The sequence below is a fragment of the Gopherus flavomarginatus genome, chromosome 1, assembly GCF_025201925.1.
Source record: "Gopherus flavomarginatus isolate rGopFla2 chromosome 1, rGopFla2.mat.asm, whole genome shotgun sequence".
NCBI classification, from domain to species: domain Eukaryota; kingdom Metazoa; phylum Chordata; order Testudines; family Testudinidae; genus Gopherus; species Gopherus flavomarginatus.
In genome coordinates, this window is record NC_066617.1 from 142,567,421 (window position 1) to 142,586,287 (window position 18,867).

The 18,867-nt window shown below is 42.5% G+C and overlaps 1 protein-coding gene across 2 annotated transcripts in view; it reads right to left on the reverse strand.

The window, feature by feature from the left end:
- Positions 1-18,867, reverse strand: part of TSPAN9 (tetraspanin 9) — a 296,264-nt gene that overhangs the window by 211,880 nt on the left and 65,517 nt on the right. The window contains exon 2 of one of the 2 annotated variants that reach the window (XM_050966263.1): positions 4,864-4,944. The exons of the other annotated variant lie outside the window; for it this stretch is intronic. The gene's annotated coding sequence lies outside the window, so the exon portion shown is untranslated. The remainder of the gene's footprint in view (positions 1-4,863; positions 4,945-18,867) is intronic. 2 annotated transcript variants of the gene reach the window in all.

Consider the following 18,867-nt stretch of genomic DNA (forward strand, 5'->3'; position numbering starts at 1 on the left):
AACAGTGGTTTTCACACATTTTTTTCTGTTGATGCCCGCAACCCAACGGGGCTGGGGATGAGGGGTTTGGGATGTGGGAAGGGCTCAGGGCTGGGGCACAGGATTGGGGTGAGGGCTGTGGGAGGGTGTTGGGGTGTGTGAGGGGGTCAAGGCTTTGGGCTGGGGGTGCAGGCTTTGGAGTGGGGCCTGGGGATGAGGGGTTTCGGGTACAGGACGGGGTTCCAGGTTTGGTGCGGAGGGGGGAGAGGCTAAGGGCTGGGGCAGGGGATTGGGACATGGGGTTGGGGCGTGGACTTACTTCTGGCGGCTCCCAGTCAGCTGCACAGCTGGGGTGCAGAGGAAGGCTCCCCACCTGTCCTGGCACTGCGGACTGCGCTGTGCCTGGAAAGCAGCCAGCAACAGGTCCAACTCCTAGGCGGAGGCACACAAGCAGCTTCACACGACTCTCAGCCGCAGACACTGTCCCTATCCCCCAGCCAATGAGAGTGTGGAGCTGGTGCTCAGGGCAGGGGCAGTGCACAGAGCTCCGTGGGCCTTCTGTCTAGAAGCCGGATCCACTGCTGGCTGCTTCCAGGGCACAGCATGGTGTTGGAAAAGGTAGATACTAGCCCGCCTTAGCTGGGCAGCACCACTGACGGGACTTTTAACGGTCCGGTCGGTGGTGCTGACCAGAGCAAGGCGACCCAGAGCCTTATGTGCCGTGACACAGTACTGGGTCATGGCCTGCAGTTTGAAAAACTCTGGTCTACAGGACACTTGCCATATCTGATGCAGAAGTTGGAAGGTGTTCAGTGCATGAGGCAGGGGATTGCAGGAACAGAAAGGATGATCCCATAGTAAAAGCAGCTGAATGCTGCCCGGAAGAACTGGATTCTATCCTGTCTCTGCCACAGAATTCCTCTGTAATGCTCAACAAGTCACTTCAACCAAGCTTTTCATATGTGATCACTAATTGTGTATTCCTCGTTTTCGGGTACCTGACCTGAGATCGTGAGGTCTGCTTTGCAAGAGTACTGAGCACTCACAGCTGCAACTGAAGTCAATGGGACCTGTGCTTTGAGCATATAAAGTGTTATCGAATGCTCAGAACACTGAAAAATCAGGTCCTGGGCATCCCAAGTTAGGCATCCTATATTCGTAGACACTTTTGTTCTTAATTTGCCTGTGCCTTAGCTCCCCAACTCTAAAATGGAGCCAATACATACTCATCTCCCCAGGGTGCTGTCAAAATCAATTCTTTAATATTTATGAAGCACTCTGATACTACTACTAATGAGTCCCACAGAAAAGCCAGTGAGGAAATTAATACTGTATTTAGAGCAGGGGTTGCATATAGCGTGCAGTAAATAAGGCATGTGGCCATCTATTGAGCAGGGAGGCAAAAACAAATTACTAGGTAGCTGTACATTAAGTGAGCATGGTCCATCCTGTGCACTGAATGAGGAGGCCCTGTGGAAACAACGGTATGTGGTCACTTAATTAAAGAATGTATCTTACTGCTTCTGTACAAGGAGGCTGAAAAAAGGTTGCACAGGCAGCCTTAATTCTGGCATTTCCTAACTTTTGAGTGCTTGCCTTGGCAACCTTCAGAATGTTAATTTTTCACATCATCATTTTTTGGTATAACAGAGTGGTATAGCTTCTTCCCCATAAGACCAATATAACTGCATCCACACTAGGGGTTGTATCACTGACTAACACTAACAGGAAGAACCAACATAGTTATAGCGATACAAAAACTATGTGCAGACCAGCCCTTAGATTTTAACCTGGCGCCATGGCAGTCATTTACTGTGCACAGAGGAAACAAATTAGAAGGAACATTAAGCAGAGAGAGCTCAGTCTCCACGGTCCACTCAGGCCATCTCCACTGAAACCGCCAATAAAGGTGTAAGAGCAGCAAGTGAGTGGTTTTTTGAATTGCAACCCCAATGCACTAAGGTCTGAACTGAAACCCATTTCTCACAGACCACCAAAATTCCATCAGAGGGCCCTGTCTTTCAACACTACCAGCTGGGGCTGGACGCAAACAAGTGACTTAGATACGGGAACTCTGTTATTGCCTATTATCAAGCACATGAACTATCTAGCCCTCTTAGATTCCCCCCCTCAAAGCTGAGACAGAAAAATGATCCACCTGGGGATAGATCTAAGGCAGTATCACTACTGGGAGTTTCGGCATTAGAATCATCCATGATGCTCTACCACCGAGAGGTTTCCGAGGCTGTTAGACAGCTTTTGTTAATGAAATCTCATTTCATGCAGAGGTTTGGACTAGGTGACCTGGAAAGTTTCTTCCAGCCTTTAGATTTATGATATTCTTGAACACCATTACTGTCATGTCCATTTTACCTCAGTAGTTTCTCATGTAGGTGTATAGGAACTCAGATAAATAGGGGAAATATCTGAAGCACACTTTACACAACAAAAAAAATAGCTCAGCAGTGGACTTATATCAATGTGCGTTAATACAAAAAGTAGCACCATACATCAAATTCTAAATACTCCTTGTCTTCCTTACAATATTCTTGCAAGAAAGGCCATATAAGGATTTTATTAGAAAATAAGAGAATCTTTCCCTGATGGCAAGACTCTCATCAGATATGCTCACTAACAGCTGCTCTCTGGTGCAGAAGTTCTTAAGGGTTCTGCTAACAAGATTCTTATTTTTCTTTAAATTGTTCTGAAAAGAGACAGATGGTATATAAGCTTCTTGTTACAACTTCTCAGAAAATGAAGGGATCAGCTAATAAAACCTTCCCAACCACCACTTAAAATATCTCCAAGTGAAAAGATAATTAAGTCCAAGTTCAGAGAAGATATCTGTTGGTGGGAAAAAGCTTTGATAAGGAGGCACTGACTCAAAGGACTGGATCTCACCACTACTTTGAGGAAGAATTGATAATGTACACCAGAGGTAAGCAACCTATGGCACAGGTGCCGAAGGCGGCACGTGAGCTGATTTTCAGCGGCACTCACACTGTCCGGGTCCTGGCCACCGGTCCGGGGAGCTCTGCATTTTAATTTAATTTTAAATGAAGCTTCTTAAACATTTTAAAAGCCTTATTTACTTTACATACAACAATAGTTCAGTTATATATTATAGACTTACAGAGAGAGACCTTCTAAAAATGTTAAAATGTATTACCGGCACATGGAACCTTAAATCAGAGTGAATAACTGAAGACTCGGCATACCACTTCTGAAAGGTTGCTGACCCCTGTTTTAGACAGATCAGGACTACTAATCTTTTTATGGTTTTCATTTGGAAGGGGATTGAATATAATCTGATTACTGATAATATAGCTCCAAGTAAAAGGGGGTTGAGTAAGCTGAGCTAGAAAAGTTTTTTTAATTAACATTTAAGTGTAATATCTAGTCAGTGACCAAGGGTTTTTGAATGACAGAGAAGAAAAAAGGGTCACTTGCATCCTGGGGGCCCTGAACTCAGAGAAATAAAGCTGGGATGTTTCCAAAACGACACCACTATTCCCACTCTGGAAAGTTCACACAGCTCGGCTTGGTTGTTCTATTGTAGCATCTGAAATAGCAAAGGGGGAAGGGAATCAATGCTTTGGGCTGGACAGAGAGGGACTGTAAAATGCCTCTGATGTATGGCACAATGCCCAGGCAGCTGCTGCACAAATGCCAGAAGTTGGACCTTCCACTGCTTCAGCTGGATCCCTCTTAACGTTTTGAATTACAGATGGATACCTCACTTTATGGGATTCTGTTGGAACACAGGAATGCAGAGGCTGCTGCCACATGTGTCCTTATCATTCTAGTTTGAAGCCCCTGGTGGGAAAATGGTAGGTAGGGTGACCAGATGTCCTGATTTTATAGGGACAGTCCCGATTTTTGGGTCTTTTTCTTATACAAGCTCCTATTACCCCCCACCCTCGTCCCGATTTTTCACATTTGCTGTCTGGTCACCCTAATGGTAGGTAGGTCTAAAATAACAGCTAAGGAGCATCTTCATATTTGGGGCTGCAGAAATTAATTCTTTCTGCTACTTCAGACACTACAGCCAGCTCCTGTTAATCTATTAAATGCAAAAAACACTCGACATCAATGCAGCAATAAGATTGAACCAGGTTTTTCTGTTTTTCTTTTGTTTTAAAGATAGAAAGTAGATAAGTTAAAGTTCTAGAGCAACACAATATTAATCAGGAATTGTGCAAGTTAAAGTACACAACCTTACAGGTTATCTGCATTTTTTTTTTCAAAGTGTGGTATGCCTGATTTTGCTTCTTTATGATGTAAATAAGATAAGCTTGGTCTTTTGGGTTTTGATTTTTAAATGTTTTCCTTTCTTAATACTTTAGAAATAGCAGGAAGGTAAAGTCTGATATTCTCTGCTTTGCTGGAAGCCTTTCTTGGATGACTCCCTTTAATTTAACAAAAATTTATTTTCTCCCAATGTTTTAAAGTATTGCATTAAGTAGGTGTTAAAAACAGAGTGTATAGCTTTTTAAACAGCCTGAATTTAAAAACTCTCTTTCTAATTTAACTAAATTTCATCTTCTTTGGTACACTACCCATTCTCTACTGATCAAAAGATTCTTCCAAGGTAGAAAAGAACTGAATTTCTAATGTAAAAAATCAGGGAGAAAAAAAATCTAAAGGCTTTCAAGCCTTCTTTATACATCATAAACCAGGAAAATGTACACAAACAGGATTTTCCTCTCCTTTGCAGGTCCCCTTTAACATAGCATTGACACAGTTTGTAAATTCTATTCCTTGATTGTTTTCAAGAAAAAGAAAACAAAATCGTCTGTGAAGAATTCAACATAGTTCCAATAAAGCTTCCAAGCTTACATAGCTCATTGAAATGAATGGGGTTAGAGAGGGATGGAGTCCTACCTTTCACCACAGCTACTGTTGAATGGAAATACTTTGCAAGGCTGGTTTAACAGGGCAGCAGCACATCTGTTTATCCCACAACTGAAAAAGAAACATTTTTTTTCTAAACAAAAGCTCAGAGTTTACTGAATGTAGCAAATGAGAAAAAATCTGGGGATCAGTATGAGAGAATGTTAGGCTGGGGTTACGATAAACTGCTTGCAACTTTAACTGGAATGTTTGATACCAAACTCTATCAAATGCCACATTTATCTTCTACAACTTTTGAGAAAGTAGGTATTCCTCTGGTCAATGTAAAGCCAATCTGGAAAGGATCCCTTTTAGAGGTCTAGTAAACCCACTGCAATATACCATAAAGTAGTAAAAATGGCACTCAGAGCCTTTTCCCTTCTTTAATGCTTTAAAGGAAAGGTACAAAGAAAGTCCACACCAACGCTCAAATTGGTAGATGGGCAGGACAGTGTGGAAGGGGGCAATTTCCTCTCATGCTTTTCGCTTAGCATACTACTTGCACTCAGGGCTACCCTGATCTTTAATATGGAGGTGCTGCCCAGGGAACCCACAGGCCTCACATGTAGTGTTTGATCTTCACTGGAGTTGCCAGGGCAACTCCCACAGCTGCACCTCGCTCCACCTTATGTGTATGATGTACACACACAAGGCTTCTGATTGATCACCAATGTGGATCTTGACAGAGCAAGATTTGGGCACCCTCTGAGCTCCATTAAAAAATCCTCCTGTTCTGCAGGAGTGATCTGAGTGGAAGTTCTTGTGGCTGCTGCACTGGGCTAGAGAACTCATGAGATCCAGGGTGTACTCCTCGTTTACTGTGACCTGATACAAGTCACTTACGCCCTCTGTGCCTTGTTTCCTCAACAGTAAAACAGGAATAATGATACTTTGTTTGCCCCACTTTTTGTCTGCCTTGTCTATTTAATCTGTAAGCTCTTTGGAACAAGGACTCTCCCGGATGGCTTGCCTTCACTACAAAGTTAACTCGGGCTCTTACTTGTGTACACTGCCCTTCATCTGGCTCTCATGCACACATAAAAGCCTCTCACCCGAGTCTGGTGGTGCTTTACACCCAGGCCCATCCTGGGTCTATAGGCTAAAGTCCGATTTCTGCTTACAAGCGGGCTGATAACTGCCCATTTTACAGTGAGGACTCAGACTAAACCACTCAAGGGCCAACAGTCCTCCAGTACCTTCCCACAATTCGCTCCCAGCCCCGTGCCCAAAAGGACAGACAAGTTCTCCCACAATTCACTGGGAAATAAATCAGAGCGGCTCAGCTCACTGCCCCACAAAGAACCCTGGGATGTGCCCCAAGGGTCCTAGCAACAAACACAGGTGAGTGGTGCACAAGTGTGGACACAGTTCAGTGGACATATTCGAGTCTGGCTCTGCAGTGTGGCCACTAACACCCAAGTGCCAATCCCCTGGGTTAATTCTACAGTGAAGACATACCCGTAAGGGATGCATGTACAGTGCCTAATACTGGGGCCCAATGATCTTTGTTGGTGCCTTTAGGCGCTACTATGCTATAAATAAATGTTTTATTCACCACCAAAAAAAATACTAACACTAAGCGTAACAAACAATAGTCGATTGTGTTGTCTGTCATTTCAGACTGGATAAGTGTTCAGTGACTCAGATTGGAAAGTACAAAAAGGCAGCAGCAACAGGAATTTTACCCAATCTCAATTTTCCTTTTGGTTATTTCATCACTTAGGGAAACATTATTAGAAGGAGAAACCGCTGAGAGCACTACTGACAACTGCTCCCAAATCCTCTGTTGTGATCCATCACTTGACAGCACCTCATCTTCTTGTGCAGTTTTTTTTTAAAAACATAGCTGTACCCTGAACAAAAGGCCCAACTAATATTCACCCATTCATTTTATTAAATTCTGCTGCCTAGTCAGCACCCTATAATCATTTTAATATATGGGATGTGGCAGTTCAAAATAAAAGTCTTCAATTTATTCTAAGTTACAGCTTGTTGGGCATAAATCTCACAGCACTGGATATTCTGCATGATAATGGGACTTAGAAAACTACCAATTTTTGATCCTAGCTTGTACTGCAGACTAAACGGTTGGAGATTTATTTAGCCCATTTATAAACACCCTAGTTGGCTGGCATTGTGTGAATAAAATCAATACAAAATATTACAATCAAAAATAAGATCCAGCTAGCCCAAACGGGCTACCAAACGGAAAATGAGGAACTGCACAAAGGTAACTAATGCTGCCAACTCTTGCAATTTTACCATCAGCCTCTCAATATCTGGCTTTGTTTAAAGCCTCGGCTCCTCGAATCTATGTGATTATAATCTCAGCTTTAATTTAAAAATAAGTTTCTACCCCTCAAGCAAACCAGGACTCAATCAGCACATATTTTTCTAACAGGTGCCAACTGATCTGGAGTGGGAGGGACAGTGCTCTGTACAAGACAGTTTCTGCATCAACCAACTTGCCATCTAACACAACAGATAACACTGGGAGTCCCTAAGGATGGTGCTAGCTAAGGCCATGGCTACACTCACACTTTACAGCGCTGCAACTTTCCGCTCAGGGGTGTGAAAAAACACCCCCCTGAGCGCTGCAAGATACAGCGCTGTAAAGCGTCAGTGTAATCAGGGCGGCAGCACCGGGTGCACGGCTCCCAGCGCTGCACACTACACCCGTAAAGGATGTGGTTTACATGCAGCGCTGGGAGAGTTCTCTCCCAGCGCTGCCGCTTCGACTACACACACACTTCAAAGCGCTGCCGGGGCAGTGCTCCCGCAGCGCTGCCGGGGCAACGCTTTGAAATTCCAGATGTAGCCATACCCTAAGTGTTCTACAGTTCTCCTGGTTCTATCCCACTACAGGATTCGTATTAGGGTGACCAGATGTCCTGATTTTATAGGGACAGTCCCAATATTTGGGGTTCTCTCTTATATAGGTTCCTATTACCCCCCACCCTCTCTCCTGATTTTTCACACTTGCTATCTGGTCACCCTAATTCATATACACACAGAAGCTCTGATTTGGAGTGGGAAGCATATTACCTTCAGTACTTTGAGAACTTTAAAGTTTAAAGAATAGACATTATGGATACAAGTTGGATCACTCGCCAACAGACATCGAGATTATTTATTTCTTTGCAAATTTTTTCCACACATTTATGAAAGCTCTGTTAAAATATTTTTAGAAAACTATCTAGCACAACATACAATATTAATTGTGCAACTAGTAATCATATGCAGACATTATCAATATTTCACCTCAAAAAAGTGCTAAAAAACAAAACATCTTATAAAAAGAGTGGTAAAGGTAAGAAATTGTTATTGGCACAACTATGGTTATTAAAGGCCAAAATTAACTTGCTTGCTTAAAGCTATGGACAAAAGTTCATATTTAAGCTTGATTTCCAAAGATGCAAAGTATTCACAACTTTCACTAAAATCATCTCCCAAAAGATGCTAAAATATGGATTCAGGTGCCAAACTTTAGGCACAAAACAGGACTGAATAATATTAATTTTATCACAGAAAATTGAGGGGGGGGGTTAAATTCAGGTTTCTTTCTGATCACACCTCTGGCTTTAATGTTTACTACTAGCACTGCAAATATTTCATATTCAGACTCAAGTGGACAGCTCTTTAAAAAAAAGAAGAGAAATATAGCACTGTAAAAATTAAAGGTGAAATGCTGGCTCCACTGAAGTGAATGGGATTTTTGCCACTGACTTCAACAGAGTCAGGATTAAGATTTCAAAGATGACGTGCTTGAATTCATTAAAACCAAACATTATAGGACTCAAACATTAAACAGAAAGAAAAGCCAGAAGAAACTAGCGATCCAGTGATCAAACTTAGTTTAATATAAAAGATTAGTGGGGGAAACCATTTTAATTTATAACACACACTGATCAAGTGACAAGGCACCGCTTTAAAAAGGGGGAGGGAAAGGCACATTTAAACACACACTCCTCTTGTTGATCCAAATGAGACAAATCCATCATCACATTCTACGGAATGATTATTCTTAGAGGTTTTCTAACACTGAAAATAAAAGGGGGCACTAATGTTCATGAGGGTGACAGAAAACCTACCAGAGTAAGAAATTTTAGACAGAGTTATTTACAGATATTTTCCTGTGAGAAAAGAATGGAAAGAATGCAGCTGGGACCATTAACAAATCCACTAGAATACCAGTCTGTGCATTATAGTCAATAGATTTCATGAAGGGGGATGGTGGGAGTAGAAATCCAAAACTTTAGCCTGTAATCAGAAAAATCCTGCTTTAGAAATTTGAACCAGCAGCTAGAAACATGTAACATAATATAGAACCCTCCTTAAAGGTACCCAACCTCCACAGGCATTAGAAACAAGAAAGCGCTTATACTGTGTATGTGAGGTCTATGACTGCAGCCAATGAAGGACTGAAAATTTAGCTGAAATAAACCCAGAGATACTAAATCCTTTTATTACCCTGCAGGGACCTATTCACAAAGAAATGACATGAACAAAATCTGTGTTTCCTTACTTTTTCTGTGTGAATGGTGCAATTCATCAATAAAAAATGTTGACAGGACAGAAGTTTAAATATATGCACACCGTTAAACAGAACAAATAAGATTAAAAAATTAAATAAAAATGACCTGAAGTGACACTTTGAGTGAATTCTCTAGACCTATTTCTGGAAATCTGGGTTCAAATGCAGTAATGGCATAGTATAGTTTACCTTTTGTATGGCATTTGATATGGTTCTGCTGAGTGTTCTCATGGGGTAACTAGAGAAATGTGTATGCAACGGAACTACTATAAAATGGGTATACAATTGAAAAAAAACATAGAAGCTATTAATGGTTCAGTGTCAGCTAAGAGGAAGTATCTAAGGAGGTACCACAGGGGATCCACTTCCAGTCCAGTGAATAGTCAATGATGTAATTGCCATCCAAGAGAATGGAATGGGGAATATATAAAAAAAAAAGATCTGGGGTTGATACAAGGTTGAGAGAGACTGCCAGTCTTTGGGAGGTTTCAGAGTAGCAGCCATGTTAGTCTGTATCCGCAAAAAGAACAGGAGTAGTTGCGGCACCTTAGAGACTAACAAATTTATTTCAGCATAAGCTTTCGTGGGCTACAGCTCACTTCTTCAGATGCATAGAATGGAACACACAGGAGATATTTATACATACAGAGAACATGAACAGGTGGAAGTATGTATACCAACTGTAAGAGGCCAATCAATTGAGATGAGCTATCAACAGGAGAAAAAAAACCTTTGAAGTGATAATTGAGATGACCCATAGAAGGAGTGAGGAGAACTTAACATAGGGAAATAGATTCAATTAGTGTAATGACCCAACCATTCCCACTCTCTGTTTAAACCTAAGTTAATTGTATCTAATATGAATATTACTTTGAGTTCAGCAGTCCCTCACATCTGTGTGTTCCATTAATCTAGGTATGGCCCAACACCTAAATAAATATTTTGCCTCAGCTTTTAATAACGGTAATGAGGAGCTATGGGGGAGTGGCTACAGTGGCTAATGGTAACAAGAATATGGAAACGTGAATTGCTACATCAGAGGTGGAAATCAAATTCAGCTTAATGGGACCAAATCAGGATAACCTTCATCCAAAAATATTAAAGGAACTGGCACACGAAATTGCAAAACAAATAGCAAGAATTTTTAATGACTTTATAAACTCAGTGGTTGTACCCTATCACTGGAGAATTGCTAATATAGTTCCTATTTTTAAGAAAGAAGGGGAAAAAGGGATCCAGGAAACTACAGACCTCTTAGTTTGACCTCAACTGCATGCAAGGTCTTGGAACAAATTCCAAAGAGACAGAGGTAAACAGTAATTGGGATAAAATACAACATGGTATTACAAAAGGTAGATCATACTAGACCAATCTAATCTCATTTTTTGAGAAGATAACTGTTTTTCTACACAAAGCAAATGCAGTAGCTCTAATCTACCCGGATTTTAGTAAGGCATTTGATAGTTTCACAAGGAAAATTATTAGTTAAATTGGAGAAGACTAGGATTAATACAAAAATTGAAAGGTGAGTAAGGAACTGGTTAAAGAGGACTCTACATGGGTCATACTGAAAGGTGACCTGTAAGGCAAAAGGTAGGTGACTAGTGAAGTTCCTCAGGGATCAGTCTTAGAGTCAATCTTATTTAATGTTTTCAATATTGACCTTGGCACAAAAAGTGGATATGTGCTAATAAAATCTGCAGACGACACAAAGTTGGGAGGTACTACCAATGCAGAGGACCACCAAAATCTCTTACTAGAAGAGGTGAATGACCTTGAAAAGTGTAGTAACAGAAATGAGATGAAATTTAATACCACAAAGTCATACGCTTAGGATTAACAACAAGATTTTTTTTTACTATAAGATGGGGACATAATCAGTTGAAGTGACAGAGGAAGAGAAAGACCTGGGTGTACTGGCTGATCACAGGATGACTGAGAGCACCGCAGCCATTTAGAAGGCTAATACGATCCCAGGATGCATCAGGCAAGGTTGTTCTAGTAGAGATAGGGAAGTGTTATTACCTTGACACAAGTCACTGGAGAGATCTTATCTGGAATACTTTGTGCAATTCTGGTCTCCCATTTTTAAGGAAGATTAATTCAAATTGAAACAGGTGCAGTGAAGGGCTAACAATATGATCAGAGGACTGGAGACCCTCCCTTATGAGAAGACACTGAGGACTTGTCTACATGACACAGTTATGTTGACAAAAGTCAGGTTTCATCAACAAAATAGTGTTAGTGTACACACAGTGACGCTCCTTCTGTTAACAAAATTCTCCTGCTTTGCCAACAAAATAAAATCACCTCAACAAGAGGCATATAGCTTTTTGCAGCAAAGTTAGATCAACAAAATATCTGTGTAGACACAGTGCTTGGTTATGTCATGGTAAATGGCCTCCAGGAGGTGACCCACAATGTCCATCCTGACCACTCTGGTCAGCAGTTTGAACTTCGCTGCCCTGCACCCAAGTACACAGGCATCCTCCCCTCCCCATCTGAAGGTCCGGAAGGCAAGGGAAGAAAACTATCACTCTTGTGCTGCACCAAAGACCAGCGGTTTCTATAAGGAGCTGGATACCATCCTTGGTGGTGTCCCACCTCCACTGCCAAGAGCCCCATGGATACTCTGGCGGGACTGGAGACAGCGGACAGTGGAGTCAACCCTGAGGACAAAGTCATGGACGGGGAGGTTGAGTTGGAAGACAATGTGGAGCATGTGGCAAGGTTATCTGGTGAGGCGGCGAGTCCGAAACTCTTCTCCACTCCGGAGGGGTCCAGTCAGTCCCAGCAGTCCATCTCTGGCATGCATGATGCAGGAGAGAAGAGCCCTGGTGATCTTTTTGAGTTGATGCTGCTCAATTATACGAGGTAGAGCTGTCCTTTGCTCTGTACATTCCAGAAGTGGGTGAAGGGATAGAAACATACAAGACAAGGTGTTTTTGAGTGTGCACCACATTCCTCTGTGCAGCTAAAGTAGTGTGGTGGAACAGTGTGTTAATGCACACTGAGATTTCACGGGAATACTCCAGAGAGATCTCTAGGAAACTTTCCTGGAGGTACTTGCCAATCCCCTACAAAGGTTCCTTGGCAGAGCTGCTTTGTTCCTTCCTACATTGTAGGAAATTTTCCTGTGCCAATCACTTGTGCAGGGACCAAAGTGGCACACGGGAAAGCAGCATAGGGATCAGGTCTGAAGCGGCACACATGCAGGAGATGCATCCTTGCATCTGTTTTAAGGACCAGGAATGAGATATCGGCTTCAATGACCGTCGTCTGTGGAAAATGGTGGCAGAATTTACAATACTGTCCCTACTCGCCTTCAGTGAGTTCCTTAAAAAGCCACTTAGACCCTTTGCCCCATCTGGAGACCCAACCCCCTGCCCTGGTGGCAAGTTAACAAAGTACGGCAGAGTACTGTATAGAAAGACACATTATTTGTACTCATTGGCAAAATGTTGCCTCAAAGCCTCCCTGATTTGAATAGCACCGCACTGTACCCTTTAGTAGCCTTAGTATCTGGCTGCTCAAATTCAGGAACCAGGTGATCCGCTTCTGCGCTCCACCCTGGGAGAAACTTTTCACCCTTAGCTTCACAAATATTATGGAGGGCACAGCAGACTGCTGTGACCATGGGAATAGTTTTCTCATTTAGGACTAACCTGCCATAAAGGCAGCATCAGCATACTTTTAATCTGCCAAAGGCACATTCTAGGGTCATTCTGCACCTGTTCAATCTATTGTTGAAGCTATCCTTGCTGTTATCCAGGTTTCCCATGTAAGGCTTCCTGAGCCAGGGGAGTAAAAGATAGGCTGGGTCTCCCAGGATCACTATGGGCATTTGAATATCCCCCACTGGAATTTTCTGGTCCAGTCTCTGCTAGGAGCTTTCTGTACTGGACAGGATACCTGCAGATGCATGCATCATGTACCTTTTCAGACCACCCCGTGTTTATGTCAGTGAAATGCCCACGGTGATCCACAAGCGCCTTCAATGCCGTAGAGAAGTACCTCTTTTTATTTATGTACTCCATCTCAAGATGGTCCATGGCCAAAATTGGAATATGCCCCGCTGCAGTTAGGGAATTCCATTGCCACAAAGCCATCCAATATTTCACACACATTTCCCAGAGTAACAATCCTTCTTGGCAGGATGTGATTAATAGCTCTGCACACTTGCATTACCACAGCCTCAACGGTGGGCTTCCTGACTCCAAACTGATTCATGACCGACCAGTGGCAGTCTGCAATCGCCAGCTTCCACACAGAAATCGTCATGCACTTCTCCACCAAAAGGACAGCTCTTATTTTGGTGTCCTTGCACCACAGGGCTGGGGCGAGCTCCGCACACAGTTCCAGGAAGATGGCTTTCCACATCCGAAAGTTCTGAAGCCACTGCTTGTCGTCATCTCACACCTGCATAACGATGTGATCCCACCACTCAGTGCTTGTTTCCTGAGCCCAAAACAACAGTCCACCGTGTTCAGCTGCTCCATGAATACCCAAAATAATTTGGTGATGTTTCTTTCCATGCACATAGCAGATCAGGCAACTCTGATTCCTGTTCAGATTGGGAATTCATGATATACCATATGACCATCCACGATGTATTCATAACAATGACCACAGCAGCAGTGAGAGATCTGGCCTTTCAGACAGATGGCAGGCATACAGTAAACAGTGGCCATTGAAAAATGCCACAAAATGCAGCCGGAAGTCCATGGAATGCTGGGATGGAAACAAATTGCATCATTGGATTTTGAACCTGCACCCATGATGCACTGTGATCCATTCGGCCTTCCCAAAACCCCTAGCTGCAGAAGGTGGTGAATAGCACAGTGGGATAGCTAACCACAGTGCACTGCTCTCACTGTTGGTGCTAGAGCACCAATTGTGGTCGAGCTCCACCAACAGAAGAAGCATTGTGTGAACATGCACAAGCAATGTGATTATACCGGTTTTGGATCATCAATGTAACTTACATCAACAAAACTGTATAGTGTAGACAAGGCCTTAAGGAACTTGGCTTGGTTAGCCTAACCAAATGAAGACTGATGGGAGAAATGATTGCTCTCTATAAATACATTAGAGGGATAAACAGAGAGGGAGAGGAGTTATTTAAGTTAAGGGCCAGTGTTAGCACAAGAAAAAATGGATGTAAACTGGCCATCAACAAATTTAGGCTTGAGATAAGAAAAAGGTTTCTAACCATCAGAGGAGAGAAGTTTTTTGAAGTTCTGGAGCAGTCTTCCAAGGGGAGATCTGAAGGGCAAAAAACCTAACTGGCTTCAAGACTGAGCCTGATAAGTTTATGGAAGCAATGGTATGAGATTGTCTACAGCAGCATGTTGCCCATTTGAGACTGCTAGTAGCAAATATTTCCAATGGTCAGAGATGGGACACTAGAGGGGAAGGGCTCAGAGTTACTAGAGAGAATTCTTTCCCAGGAGTCTGGCTGGTGGGTCTCGCCAACATGCTCAGGATCTAACTGACTGCCATATTTGAGGTCAGGAAAAAATTTGTTCCAGGTCAGATTGGCTGAGACCCTGGGTTTTTTTGCCTTCCTCTGCAGTGTAGGTCATGAGTCACTTGCTGGTCTAAACTAGAGCAAATGCTGGATTTTCTGTAACTTGAAGTCTTTAAACCATGATTTGAGGACTTGAACAGAATATCAGAGTTGGAAGGGACCTCAGGAGATCATCTAGTCCAACCCCCTGCTCAAAGCAGGACCAATTCAGCCAGAGGTTATTGGTCTATTACAGGAGTGGGTGGGTGAGGTTCTGTGACCTGTGATGTGCAGGTCAGACTAGATGACGACGATGGTCCTTTCTGGCCTTAAAGTCTATGAGACTGTGGAATTACCCCTACTGGAGATATCAAAGAGGGGAATTAGACATTCTTCTATCAGACACAGTTTAAGGATAACCAACGCAATCCTGTCCATTGTGCAAGATAGACTAAAGACTCTTCCAAGGTCTCTTCCACCCCTAAATGATTCTATATGGATTGCATATGTTAAAGTAGCACCAACAGTCATACAGAATCTGGCATGACTGGCAATCTATTCAGAAATTACTCAAAAACAGTAAAAGGAGAGCAGGCTTGAACTACAGCTGTATAAAAGAGTTCCATCTTGGAACAGCAGAGGATCCTGCAGGTGTGGAGTAGAATGCACTGTCACAGCTGAGAGGGGAGCCCAGGACTGGAATAGCAGGGGGCTGCAGGGCAGGATGAGGACATGGGCAGAGTTCCATGCTTGTGAAGCTTGCACTAAATCAGATTTTTAAACATACTCACACAAACATAAATCAGTCATCTAAGAAAAATCTAAACTAAAGTTGAAAAATACTAAATAGGCAAAGATAACTTATCTGGAAACACTTTGGGGATCAGACACCTAATAACTGGCACAATAGTGACCATCAATGCGTGACATGGTACTAAAACTGCCAAAAGAAATAAATAAGCTGGCATCTAGTGTTAAATCAGACACTGATAAGGCCAGTGACAGTGCAGTGACATTTGAAGAGGACAGCATGAGACAATAAAAACTTAACCACTTGCTGCCAGCAAGTCTGCAAATCTCACCATCTGCATTTCTGTGTCATGCCAAGAAATCCATCCCTCTGGAATTCAGAGACGTAAGCACTTTTTTTCTTTTTTTTGCTGGAGGTCACCTAGCAATAATACACATGAAATACACACAAATGAAATTCTCCTTAAAACAGAGAGGTCTCTGATGCTAATGGGAAATGTGGTATTTGGAGGGTTGATGAAATTGCAACAGCTGTTGCATGGAGGAAAAAAGAAGAGTGAAACACTGGAGCCACCCTAACAGCTGGAACTAAGGAACAGCCCAAGAAGAGGGATATCTTGGAAGTTCTCACACATCTCTTCGCCCTGCAACCCCAACTCCCCTTTTTCCTCCAATTTATTTAAATTTTAACTTACAGACAAAAAGAATAAAAGGTATAAATAGAACAGCCTAAATTTTTTCTCATCCACCCAGATAGCTCATCATCCATTAGATCACAAGTCCTCCATGTATAATCTTAAACATTATGGAAACGTGTACCCATAGAAAATCTCACTACAGACAGTTAACGCAGAGAAGGCTAATAAATACAAATATAAATCAATGACATCAGTCAGAGACATCTGCACCAGAAGATTTTGCAGCTCCCCAAAAATAATGAACAACATTCAAATAGAAACTAAACAAACAACCCACTAACCACATACCTACACACTTCAGCAGCATTTAAAATCACTCCATCCTGTATAGAGGTGATTGGTAGCTGATGGCCAGTGTCTGCTTACTCGGTTTCTTTTAGATCACAACTAGGAGCCAAATCAAATATTCATTTCACCCTCAAATTCCGTAAGGATCAGTAACATTGATGCTTGGCTAGAATATACCAGGGACCAGAGAAAGATTAAGGCATGGACCATGCTGGCAACTCTTGTGATTTTATCCCGAGTCTTGGAATATTGGGTATTTTTCTTAAAGCCCCAAGTCCTGGAGCTGTGAGAGTTACAGCTTTCATTTAAATAAAAGTTTCCAGCCCATACAGTTGTGAAGAAAATCTTGAAAGAGAGAACCCAAAAAGTTCAAAAGCCAGAGGGCAAATAAAAAGAACCCCAAACCTCATGATTTGGGGGTGGAGCGACTGACTCAGTTTTTGAGCACTTGAGGCTGGCATTACTGCCTAGGCACTACAGGAAATCCATTTGAGCAAGCTTAACTGTAATATAAATTTTTTTCTAAAGAACACATCTCACAGGTTGCCAGGATTATGAGCTGTCACTCAACGTCAAATTCAGATCAGACACCCTTGTTTAGAATAATAAGAGAAAGTGGACTGCTACCAGATGTGTAAGAGTGCAGGAAGATTAAACTGCAGGAGAGTTCTGGAACAAAGGACTATGAAATATGTCCTACAAGGGGGGGGCATCCCAGAGCCTGCGCTCCAGCCCAAGCCCAAACATCTATACTGCAATTTTATAACCCCACAGCCCAAGCCCCACCAGCCTGAGCCAGCTGACATGGACCAACAACGGGCATTTTACTGCAGTGTAAACATACCCTGTGTGTTCTGGATGTCACCCACAATAGCAATATTTTAAAATATGCATGAGTGGTTTTACCTTTATTTACTAATAAGAGTTCCCTTATGCATGTTTATAAAATCAGCAAAGCATGACAGTCGCTCCTTGAGGAACAATGTATACAAACCACCCCAGTGATGATGCACTGTGTTTGGTCTGGGAGTATGGGGAGTACAGTGCATATTTGCTACCATCACTCTTTTTTAAATTAAATAAGTTTCCAGATGATGCCATCCTGCCATGAATATATTTTTTATGTTAAATGAACAGACATAATATGCCTTTTGTTTGGACAATTGTACGCTCCTGTCCTAAATAACGGGTTGGTGGGGCAGAGAGCTCGTCTCACTCAGAGAAAGAACGAGTTTAATGAGTCATGAAGGTGCACAGTGTGAAATGTTTCCAGTCTAAAGATCACAAAATGAGGCCCCAACCAGGCCACTAGCTCACACAATACAATTTCCTTTTGTTTAATATCTTCTACATATTGCATCCCAAAACACTTCACAGAGTTAGATAATGGGAGGGACAACAAGAGGCACAGGCAACGAAGGAAAGGCAGCTTTCAGCTGAGATGTGAAATGAGATGGACATTCAATGAGACAGAGAGGTTATTCTGGATGGCACGGGTGCAGAAGAGAAGGCTCTTACACTGGCAGTAGTGAAATTGTGCTAAGGGCCTCAGAGGAGGCCAGTGCTAGATTGCCCAGGGGAGCAGCGAATGGAGTACAGAAAGAAGGTTCATGAAACAGGCTGAAGCAAGGCCCTGCTGGACAGGTTCCTGAAATGAACCAGGGACTGTTACAGGAGTCTGAGAATTTGGGGCTTATGAGGGGTAGTTACCACAGCTATGCCAATAGCTTATTAATGGGAACAGGGAGATGCTAACCTCTGTCAAAAGGCTATCCGCTAGCATTTAGTCAGTGCTGTCAGAAATGACAAATTTTTTATTTTGTCCTTCAATGACCATTTCCTTTACTCTAATCTGCTAACCTGATTGTTATTTAAATTTTTTTATGAAAAATACTACTGTGTAGTGGTTATCTAACCAGTTTCGGCCACAGATCTCAAAAAAGGGTAGCAATTATCATCCCAATTTATACCCAGGGAAACTGAGGCACAAGGTGGTGAAGTGACATGTCCAAAGTCACAAAGCAGGTTAGTGACAGCGCCAGGAAAAGTAATTGGGTTTCCTGAGTCTGAATGCAGTTCCCATCCACTGAATCATGCTGCCTTATGTAACCTATGCATTCCATATCAGAGAACACCTCTCTCCTCCCAAAACACTAAGCCTTCTGTTAAAATTGCCCTTGAAGATTACTCTCTGTCATCTCCCCCACACCTTTAGG